This window comes from Camellia sinensis, chromosome 15 (assembly GCF_055761805.1).
Source record: "Camellia sinensis isolate YWXY chromosome 15, ASM5576180v1, whole genome shotgun sequence".
Classification (NCBI taxonomy): domain Eukaryota; kingdom Viridiplantae; phylum Streptophyta; class Magnoliopsida; order Ericales; family Theaceae; genus Camellia; species Camellia sinensis.
In genome coordinates this window covers 27,026,250-27,037,233 of record NC_138975.1, presented here as the reverse complement: position 1 = coordinate 27,037,233, position 10,984 = coordinate 27,026,250, and positions in this window count along the sequence as shown.

The window sequence follows — 10,984 nt, the reverse complement described above, 5'->3', positions numbered from 1 at the left end:
TTACAAATTTGAAGGGGGCATCTGCTCCCCTAGTCTTTTCAAAAAAAAATTTACAAATTTGAAAGGGGCATCTGCTCCCCTAGTCTTTTCATAGATCCGCCACTAACACTCATGGACCTCTCAAATTTTCTTAAATTAAGTGTGACAGCAATGATGATGTCGATGGAGGAGAGGGCTTTAAATTAGACAAAAATACTTAGCTTTGGCAACTATAGTAGTGGTGGTGGTGGTTAGGTACATAATGCACTTTTCAAGGTCCAAGTTGAATATACTTTAGTATTGCGGTGTGAACTAATTTTACAATTGTATCGGCCAATTCCGTTATATATGGGATCGTAATTGTTACGGTGAATTGCTACATGTGTAAAAATGACCCACAGTCTATGGGTAGCTTAAAACTCGCTTGCAGCCTGGGCTCAAGTCCAATCCGAAATCCTGGGCTTGGGTTTGGGCTTAGACCGTCATTTTAAAGTTCGGATTGGCCCGTGGGCCCAGTCAACCTGTCCCAGCTCGTGGCCCAGCCCATTAGTCGACTCAAGGCCCACTCAAAGCCCGGTCTGAGACCTGGCCTACCCAAGGCCCAGTGTCATTTTTGATGGAAAAAAATAAAATTTTGGTGAAAAAAAATAGGAAAAAAAAAATGTTCAGGTTCGACCTAGCCCAAGCCGAAGCTCAGGCCTAGGCCCATCGACCCGGCCCTAGGCCCGACTCGCCGACCTGCCAAAGGCCCAAACACCTCCTAGGCTTGGGTCTAGGCCTAATTTTTTGGCCTGTAGACTAGCCTGGTCCATCCCGAATTTGGCGAGAACCCATGCGACCCGACATGGACAAGCCTGAACCTGGGCTCAAGTGGACCAAGCCGGGCCAAATTTACACCCCTAAGTGCGATACCTCATTACAGGAAGATACATCCTATTAATGATTTTTAAAATTTTATGACATTGACAACTGAACTATGATATATATCTGCCAATACTCTCAATATTGATACATTGCAATTAATACACATATTTTAAAATCGAGATTTAGAAACATGGGGTCGTGGTGGCGGGAGTTGGGTTCGATGATGACAGTAGTGACAGTGGTAGTGGCGGAATGCAATTGTATTTTAAGTTACATCCATTTAAAAGCATATTAAAATTCTATTTTGAAAATACAAATTCCATCAATTTCCATGGTTCTTCCAATCAGGCTGTAAAAGTCCAGTCGACTCGGGGCCTAATGTATCGAAGTAGTAAAAACGCGTCATGCGTACTTCTACTTCATTAACATGTTTTCATTATCCTAAACTCTCTCTCGTTCTCTCTACATATTCACTTTCTCAAGAGCTTTAATACTATAAATATTTACAAAACTTTACAACGCATCCAAGAAACAAGTGACCACTTTGCGAGTTCGAAGAAGTAATCTCATCAGTCATCTCATTAAGGTTGGTCAAATATGTCATTCCCTTTAATCTTTTTCCTCATATTTATTAACTTGTTTATCATTTATTATTATTGGTTATAACGATATTGGTTTTGATCCTTCTTTCATGATTTGCCACTTTGACTGGGCCAGTCAAGGGTCGAGCTGCCCAACTAGCTTGCGGGGGTCCAGGGGCAGCGCCCCTTGGCGGGTCCTAGGGCAGCGCCTTGGCGGGGTTGAGGGGCAGCGCCCCCAAAACAAAATTGCAAAATGCATTCAAAGTTGCTTATCCGCTCGAGCAGCCCTTTATGCGCTCGAGCCGAGAATGTTTGGTTTTAGAAGTTTGACCTGTTTGCAAAAGTATTGGGTTAGTGTATTTGACATTCGAGTGGGGCATTCCACGCTCGAGCGAACAATGTTATATTAGTTCGTGAATCTGATATTTCATATCACTTTTTTCAATCCTCCCTTTCTCTAAAACTCTCCAGAATTCCAAATCGGGGGCTTCTCTCTCTAGAAGTCATCTTCTCTCTTTGATTTCTCCAAATCCATTGGGATTTAGACCTAAGTTCTTCACCAAAGTTGGTTATCATCTCGAGGGCTTCGTTGTGTGCGGTGAAGATTGAGTTTCGACACCGTTGATTTTGAGGGTTTCATCTCATTTCTTCTTCAAAACTTGAGGTAGGGATTTTCTTAGAGTTATATATATGTTTTTATAAGATCTATATGATTTTCGAAATCATCCTTTGATTAGCTTTGAGAAATTGATTGTTGATTTTAAAAAGATGAGTGATTTTGAAATAGGGTTTAATTTCTTTTCCTTTTAAAATAGAAATTGAAGGTTTTGAACCATATTGATTAAAGAAATATGATTTTGGGGAGATTTTTCTAAATATCTTGGAGATGAATGGTTTTGGTGAGAAAATCTAGAAATTGGGTCATTTCTTTGAAAGATGTTGAAAATCCTTGGAAGATGTTGTCATATTTATTTTGTGTACCAAAATAAATGGATGTTCTGAAAATTGTTTATTTATATATAAATGACGAATTTTGTGAAAAAAAATGAGAAATGTTGTTTATTTTGGAAATTGTTGTCAAAATGTTGATTTAGTCTTGAATTGACTAAATTGTTGAGATTGCTCGAAATGTGAGAATTACGTTATTCTCTTGAATGAATTGGATATAAAAGTATTTATATATATATATATATATATATTCATCTTGTGGAATTGTGTTGAAAAGAGGATTGAGAATTTTGATCACAATGATATATTGTGTGGAACAATTGAACATAGAAGTAATGTTGCATTGCATTATTAAGCATACGTTGGCATTTCAATTCATTGGACTATATTAAGCTTTGGAAATTTACATTGAGAAAAGAATGTTGGGAAATGGGTTTTCATAAAATGGTTTTGGGGTAAATACGGTGGTAAGTCTTGATAGGTGGTGTAGATGAAATTGTTTAAGTTGGCCTGAGTGTCCTTTATGAAAGACTAGAAAGTCGCACGGATAGGTGTCGAGCCTTCCGGTTAATGCCGGTAAAAATGACAATTGGTAATACTCATATAGTCTACTTGCAGACACCGACCTAGAGATTACCAGAGTTGTATTTACCGCCCCCTTTAATTAAATTGATAAATTTAGAGCAGTTGAAGTTGTATAACATCATTGAGCATGATGGTTTTTAAAAGATGAAGATGTGTTTTATTTTTTTAAAAAATGCATGGCATGGCATGTGCATTCATCTCTTGAGACTTGTATAAAATGTATATACTTTGTTAAGGATTTCTTACCGGGCTTTATGCTCACCCTACCAGATTTTTGTGCAGGAAAAGATGTGGTGAATCCGCCTAATTGAGAGCGTGGAAATGTGTGTTGAGAGCACTAAAGTTCTCATTTGTTGTGATCTTATTTGTAAGCCAATGGCTATGTATGTGTGGATTTGAATAACCATTTTGTGTACCGGACTTAAGCCTTGGAAGATTGTAAACCCTTCGGAGTGCTTATTTGGTTATTTACTTGTTGTTGAATCAATGTAATATCGCATGAGGAACTATCACTTTGTTTGGTTTGAGTTTTTTGAATTAAGTTTTTTGAAAACTGAGTTTTTTGATTTTCGTGTTTTTTTGTTTTTAGTAAATATTTTTAAAATTTTAAACATTTTTTTTTACTTTTTTAGATGCACCTTACTTAGATGTATCTAAAAAGTAAAAAATTTGTGAAAAAATATTTTTAAAAATTAATAAATACATAAAAATACAAAAAATATACTGAATTCTCATATTTTTTTTTTGTATTTTTGGTATTTAGTGAATTTTTAAAAGGTTTTTTTCAATTTTTTTTAAACTTTTTAGGTATATTTATGTTAGGTATGTCTAAAAATTAAAAAAATTGCTCAAAATATTAAAAAAATTCAGTAAAAACAAAAAAACACGAAAAATAAGAATGTAGAATTTTTTGAAAAGTGTTTTTGAAAAGTGGTAACCAAGCATAGTGATTATTATTATGTAATGCAAGTATGTGAAGTTATATTTGGTTTTCCTTTAAGAGAGCCATGATTATTGCATTATCATTTGGGTTAAAAATTTGGGGCGTTACATTGATCTTCATCCATGTTTCTTAAAAAGTATGGTCTTTGATTCATTTATATAAACACCAACGAGTTCGGATTTGTTAAAGTTGATAATCTCAACTTTATTGAAAAGTTTGTGTATTGTTAGACTAATTTATATTCGTGTCGTTAATTTGAACCATCCATCTCATATGATTAGTTGACAATAACATATGTATACCAAAAATTAGGTTGAGTAGATATAAATAATCACATAATCAAATTAAATATGTATTATATCATTTGGATAGCCTATTCTTAAAACATGTATGCCGTAAAGATAAAAATAATATAATTATATAACAATCGATATTGGATAAACTTGATTTTTAACATGAATAATTTTCTAAAGTTAGATCATTTGGAAGACCTATTCTTAAAACATGTAGCGATCACATAATCAAATCACCTACATATTATATTATTTGGACGGCCTATTCTTAAAACATGTTGGCCATATAGACAAAAATAATATGGGTTCGTTTGGAATGTGGGTTGGCTCTTTAGCTATTTTAGTCTGGGGCTAAAAAGCCTCGTTGGAGATAGGCTTTTTAACTTTTTTGACTTTTGTGAGAGAAAAAATGAAATGATTGTCAGTTAGATGTGATGTTTTGTCTTATTTGGTTAAAAAGTCTATTTTGTTTTTTTGTGGATAAAATAACCAAAAAGCCTAGCATGCCAAACGAAGGCATAATAATATGACAATCAATGTTGGATTAACTTGATTTTTAATATGAATAATTTTCTAAAGTTAGTTGTATAGAATAAATAGTTTAAATCAATGAAGAAGTGAGTCTAAAATAATGAGATAATAGATCAACTTCACCATGAAATTGAGATTTTTAACTTTATCAAATCCATAGCAAATCGAGACTCATATACCAATTGTCATAAGTGTATTGTTTGTTAATTAGTTTTCTTTGGTTGAGTTTTGAGAATTTGAAATTTTTTGAAAAATTAGTTTGATAAAAATAAAATAAAAAGGTTATTATTTTCATATGATTTCTTATTTTTAGGCAAAAATAAATTCACAAAAATGTAAAAATATTTTTATTTTGATGATTATTTTAATCAAAATATTTTTAAAAAAATATTTTTTTCCCTTAAAAACTCATCAATTTTAAGATTTTTCTTTTCATATGATGTTAGCATGATTTGATCCAAACGAAAATACATGTGTGTAAATATGTTTATTTATTCCTTTAAATCTGTTTAGTTTCAATTTTAGAATCAATTTTCTTAATTTTTCATTATATATATATATATATATATTAGTTTGACAAAAATTAAACAGAAAAAAAATATTTTTGAATTTTTAGAAATTATTTAATTATGCTCCCAAAAAAGTAAAACCATATGAAATATTTTTTATTTTTTAATCTTTTCCACCAAATTAGGTTTTAGTGTTATTTTATTTTTTTGAAATTAACCGAAATTTTGAAGCCTCAATTGTACTTTACCTAGCATATCTGCCACCATTAGTTGGAAGTGGGTATTTTTGTTTTCAAAAATGCTAGAGGCTCTAAAGTTTCTTTCAATTTTTTTACTAAACACTTGCATGGGTGTGGGTTCCACATCTATCTGAGTGTTTGGTTGAAAATTTGATCAAAAAATTTCATATTGGTAGCATTGCTCTTTTGTTTTTGCTTCATTCAAATATTAAAAAAAAAAAAAAAAAAATCACGCAAACATGTATTAATGTTTTGAATACCTGTACCCTGTCTGTAAATTTTTCTCATCAAATTCCTTATGAAGAATAATGACTTGGACTCCCTTTTTTTCCCACCCCCTTGACCCCCTCTTTACTTGATTGACTACTTTTTCTTTCTTTTTTTTTTTATTCATTCTCTTCCAATCACTACCTGCCACGTGTCTGTGGGGGGTGGTGGGGGTGGTGATTGGAGGGGGTCTCAATCATCACCCCTTATAAATTGCGCTCCATAATTTTTCTTTATATCAAAATTTTACACATGACGCCATTCTCAACACAAATTTTAAATGTCAAAATTTGAATTGAAATTGCACAAAAATGGAATGTAACACTACTCTCCAACTTTATTTTTCAGAATAGTACACAGAATGCCGGAACCTCGGCCTATTTGGCCCATTCAAATCATGGATGCCAAAACTATAAATAAATGTTTGGGCCTCATGTTGGCGAATTAGCTCTGAAAGACTCATGTTCAATTGAAAACGGTTCAATGAAAAACTCACTACTTTATTACGACTTATGAAGTTTTTCAAATAGATTCTATGGCTTAAAGCTATCAATTTGTGATTCTGTAGTTTTAGAAAAATTTTGATTTTACAATTTCTTTAAATTGCTATTAAAATTTTAATGTCACTGCATTGCTTACTTTCGATGTACCAAGTCCATGAAATTGTGTTATGATAGGTATTGAATCACATTGAAAGCATATTCATCATGTGATTCAAGAAAGGGAGTAAAGTGGAAGTACTTAGCAAAAAGGAGATCTCAACAGGTTCATGGCTTTCTGCTAAAATAATCTCTGGAAATGGCCACACATACAACATATGTTTCATTTCCAAGATCTAGTGAGGCGCTAGTTGAAAGGGTTCCTGGGAAGGCAATTAGGCCTTGTCCTCCACCGGTGAAGGGTGCTGCTGCTGATAATTGGGTTCCCAGAGATCGTTTGGAGGTATTTCATTCCAAGAACGTGTCTTCGAAAACAGCGATGATTGTGAAGGTTTTGGGTGGAAACAAATTCTTAGTTAGGCTAATTGGAAAGTCCGAGGAATTTGAAGTCCATGGATCTCATATCAGCAACACTGCTGGGACCCTTAGTGGGGGTGACCCCAGCACCCCCACCTCCACGTGGGGGGCTGTGATTGCAAGTCAAAAAAAAAAAAAAAAAAAAAAATTTCAACCAATCAAAAAACAATGGGAGTGATGGGGGTCACCCCCACTGGGGGTCCTTAGTCATTATGCCTCATATCAGAGTCCGACAGTCTTGGCAAGATGGCAAATGGTTAGTTGTTGGCAAGGTAATTTTTCATCCAATTCTGTTTTTTTTTTTTTTTTTTTTTTTTATGTAGCAACTGATTTATTTGTTTTATTTCTGCTATTTTATTAAATATTTGATATTTAATTTTCATTATGCCCATTGATTATTATTGTGTTAAAAGTGAAAGCTTATAACTACGTTATCTGAAATGTGACGGAATAGTAACGGGAGCATGGTATGATATGAGCAGACTAGTATAGCTTACACTAGGAAAATAAGAATTAAATTTTCTTTTAATAATTAGACATACATTAAAATGTAGGACTTTTTTTTTTTTTCTTTTCCAAAGTTAATCATGGAGCACCATATTTCTATTAGTATTATGACCCATTTTTATTTTTGTCTCCTGTCAAAAACTTAACTCACCTTTATATTTGATTTTTGTCTTCTTAAGGAAACCTTTAAGAAATATGTTGGAGAAAAGTTTTGGGATCGCTTTAGATCATTAAATTTACCCTTCTTGCATGAAAATGTAACCACATTTCAGAACATACACTCCAAAATGTAATTTGCTGGGATACTATTTAATTCCTTAAATAGATGCACCAAACATACAATAGTTGAATACCATTTCAGCAGTTGATTAGTTTCTTTTGTTTATGTTGCTGGTATTCTGTTGGTGATAATTACAAATAAAACATTAGAAAATACAAATAATAAAAATTACAATAACTATTGTAAGGGCTAAGGCGCAAGAAATTCGCTCTCTTTAAGGAGATTCAAGCCCTCTGCGGTTAGGCAAAGCCTCACACCGGTACAACAGAAAAAATCTTGACTTGTCCCCCCCAGGACACAACAGCCCGACTAAGTCATATGGTTCACCAATACTACACAATTGGTTGAACCCAAAGCTTTATCACATATACCATTTTTTATTTGTCTAATAATCTCACACAAAAGAAACTTGAGCTCCAATAAGAGAGGTGAAAGGCTCTATTTATAGGAGAGGTACCTTGGAGGGCAAATATTCTTGGTGGCCAAGTTTTCTTGGAGACTTGGTGGATAAGAATAGAAAAGGAAATTGGTGGGCAATTTCCTTGGAAGACTTGGAGACTTGACTTGACTTGGAGACTTGAAGAGAAAGAAAATGAAAACTTGGAGGGAAAGAAAAGAAAATCAAACCTATAACACATTATAATATTAAAATATCTACTAACATTCCCCCACTTATTTTAATATTATAGGTAACAAAAACTGAGATTATTAGGCAAATAAGGATATGATGCATCATGGTAGTTGTGCTCTGCATTGAACCTCCATTAGTGAAACAGTAATATCTACTCCAGAGCTAATAGTATGCTCAGCATTGAACTATGACTACTTAAGGGAAATAAATAATTATTGCACACACATAATACTCCAGGTGTTCACATAAACTTTAAGAGCCAACACATTACGGCCTTGTACGATACTAGGATTCATGAGTGTGTTTGAGAATTAGCCCAAATCTCATAGGTAACGGCCCCACTACCACACTCACATAGGTGAATTCTGTCAAGGGTGCTTCTGTAACTATGACACCCCACTCAATAAGAGCTGCAGAAATTCATTAAGAGTTTTTTTTAATAACTCAACCTCTACAACGTTACAGGATAAATGCACTTACATCATAGGGATGGGTAAAAAGTAATTTAGTGCATTTCTCACAGACATCATATGATCGTTTTTCTCATTGAACTCAGTTACAGGATCTCTAGTCCCTGGGTTGAGTATCCTCATACATGGCTCCTGCTATATTCCAGACTCTATCTCTTACTAAGGCCTTAGTTAATGGATCTGTAAGATTATCACCAGATTTAATATAATTCACATTTATGATGCCATTATTCATATGAGATCTCACAGTACTGTGTTTTCTTCTGATAGGTCTGGATTTACCGTTATAATAACGGTTATTAACTCGACCAATTGCTGCGGTGCTATCACAATGAATCAATATAGGTGGAATCGGTTTTTCCCAACAAGAGATTTCATTTAACAAATCTTTTAATCAATTTGCTTCTTCACTAGCAGTAGCTAAAGCAATAAGCCCAGCCTCCATTGTTGAATTAGCAATAATGGTTTATTTTTTTGATTTCCAACTTATAGCACCACCTTCCAATATAAATAAGTAACCAGTGGTTGATAATGAATCACCTGACAAGGTATTCCAATCGGCATCACTGTAACCTTCAAGTACTGCAGGATACTTATTATAAAAACAAGCCATATTTTATGGTACCAGATAAATATTTCATAATACGCTCAATGGCTAGCCAGTGATCACTGCCAGGCTTGCTAGTAAACCTGCTAAGTATTCCAACTGCATAGGCAATGTCCGGTCTAGTATAGTCAGTCGCATAACGCAAGCTACCAATCATACTAGCATGTTCCTTTTGATTAAATACATCCTTATCATTTTCAATAGGAAATAAACGCACATGAGGATCGAAAGGAGTAAGAACATGTTTGCACTTATAAAAATTATATTTTCTCAAAATTTTCTCAACATAATGCGACTGATCAAGAAATATACCATCACAAGTTTTGGTAATTTTCATTCTCAAAATATAATTAGCCCCACCAAGATCTTTCATATCAAAATGGCTACTAAATACATTTTTAGTTTCCACGATGATATGCAAATTAGAGCCAAATATAAGTAAATCATCCACATAAAGGCTAATAATGACATGCGAATTTTCTTCAGATTTATAGTAGATGCATTTATCACATTCATTTGTTTTATACTCATTCTCTATCATGCAGGAATCAAATTTCTCATGTCACTGTTTAGGGGCTTATTTTAAGCCATATAGGGATTTAACTAACTTGCACACTTTGCTTTCTTGACCAGGTTCCACAAAACTCTCAGGTTGATCCATATAGATTTCTTTACCCAGGTCTCCATTTAAAAAGGCTGTTTTAACATCCATTTGATGAATCTTTAGATCATGAATTGCAGCCACTGCAATTAATAATCTAATGAATGTAACTCTAGTAACCGGAGAAAAGTTATCAAAAAAGTCAAGATTTGCTTGTTGTTTAAAACCTTTTGCAACAAGCCTTGCTTTATATTTATCAATAGTTCCATCCAGTTTAAGTTTTTTTCCTCAAAACCCATTTACAGCTAATAGTTTTACAACCTGGTGATAAATCTACTAATACCCAAGTTTTATTGGATAATAATGATTCCATCTCATCATTTACAGTCTCATTCCAAAAAACAGTGTCAGGAGATGCCAAAGCTTCTTGTAAAGTTAATGGAGTTTCCTCCACATTAAAAACATGATAATCAGGGCCAAAATCTTTTTTCTAATCTGGCTCTTTTACTCCTTCTTGGTTCAAAAACTGCAGTATCTTGGTTTTGTAAAAGATGAGTAGAGGAACCGATTTCAGATAAAATATTTTCTTGATAATTTTGACCCCCACTATTTTTAGATTTAAAAGGAAATTTTTCTTCATGAAAAATTGCATCACCTGATTCAAAAATTATTTTGTTTTCAATATCAAAAAATCTATACGCTGTACTATTTGTTGCATATCCAAGAAAAGCACAAGTGGCAACTTTCACACCTAATTTAAGTCTTTTAGGGTCCACAAGTCTAACAAAAGCTAGACAATCCCAAACTTCAAATATCTCAAATTTGGCTTATGCCCTTTCCACAACTCAAAAGGTGTAACTTTTGTTTTTTATGTGCCACTCTATTCATAACATAACATGCACTTAAAATTGCTTCTCCCCACAAATTTGAAGGTGCACCTGCTTCAATTAGCATAGCATTTGTTAAATCCGTTAAAGTTTTATTTTTCCTTTCTGCTACACCATTATATGCAGTTGAATATAGTGGAGTAGTTTCATGGATTATTCCCAAAGACCGAGCAAACGAGTTAAATCCAAAAGATTTATACTCCCGGCCTCTATCACTTCTATATCTTTTAATATTTTTACTGAATT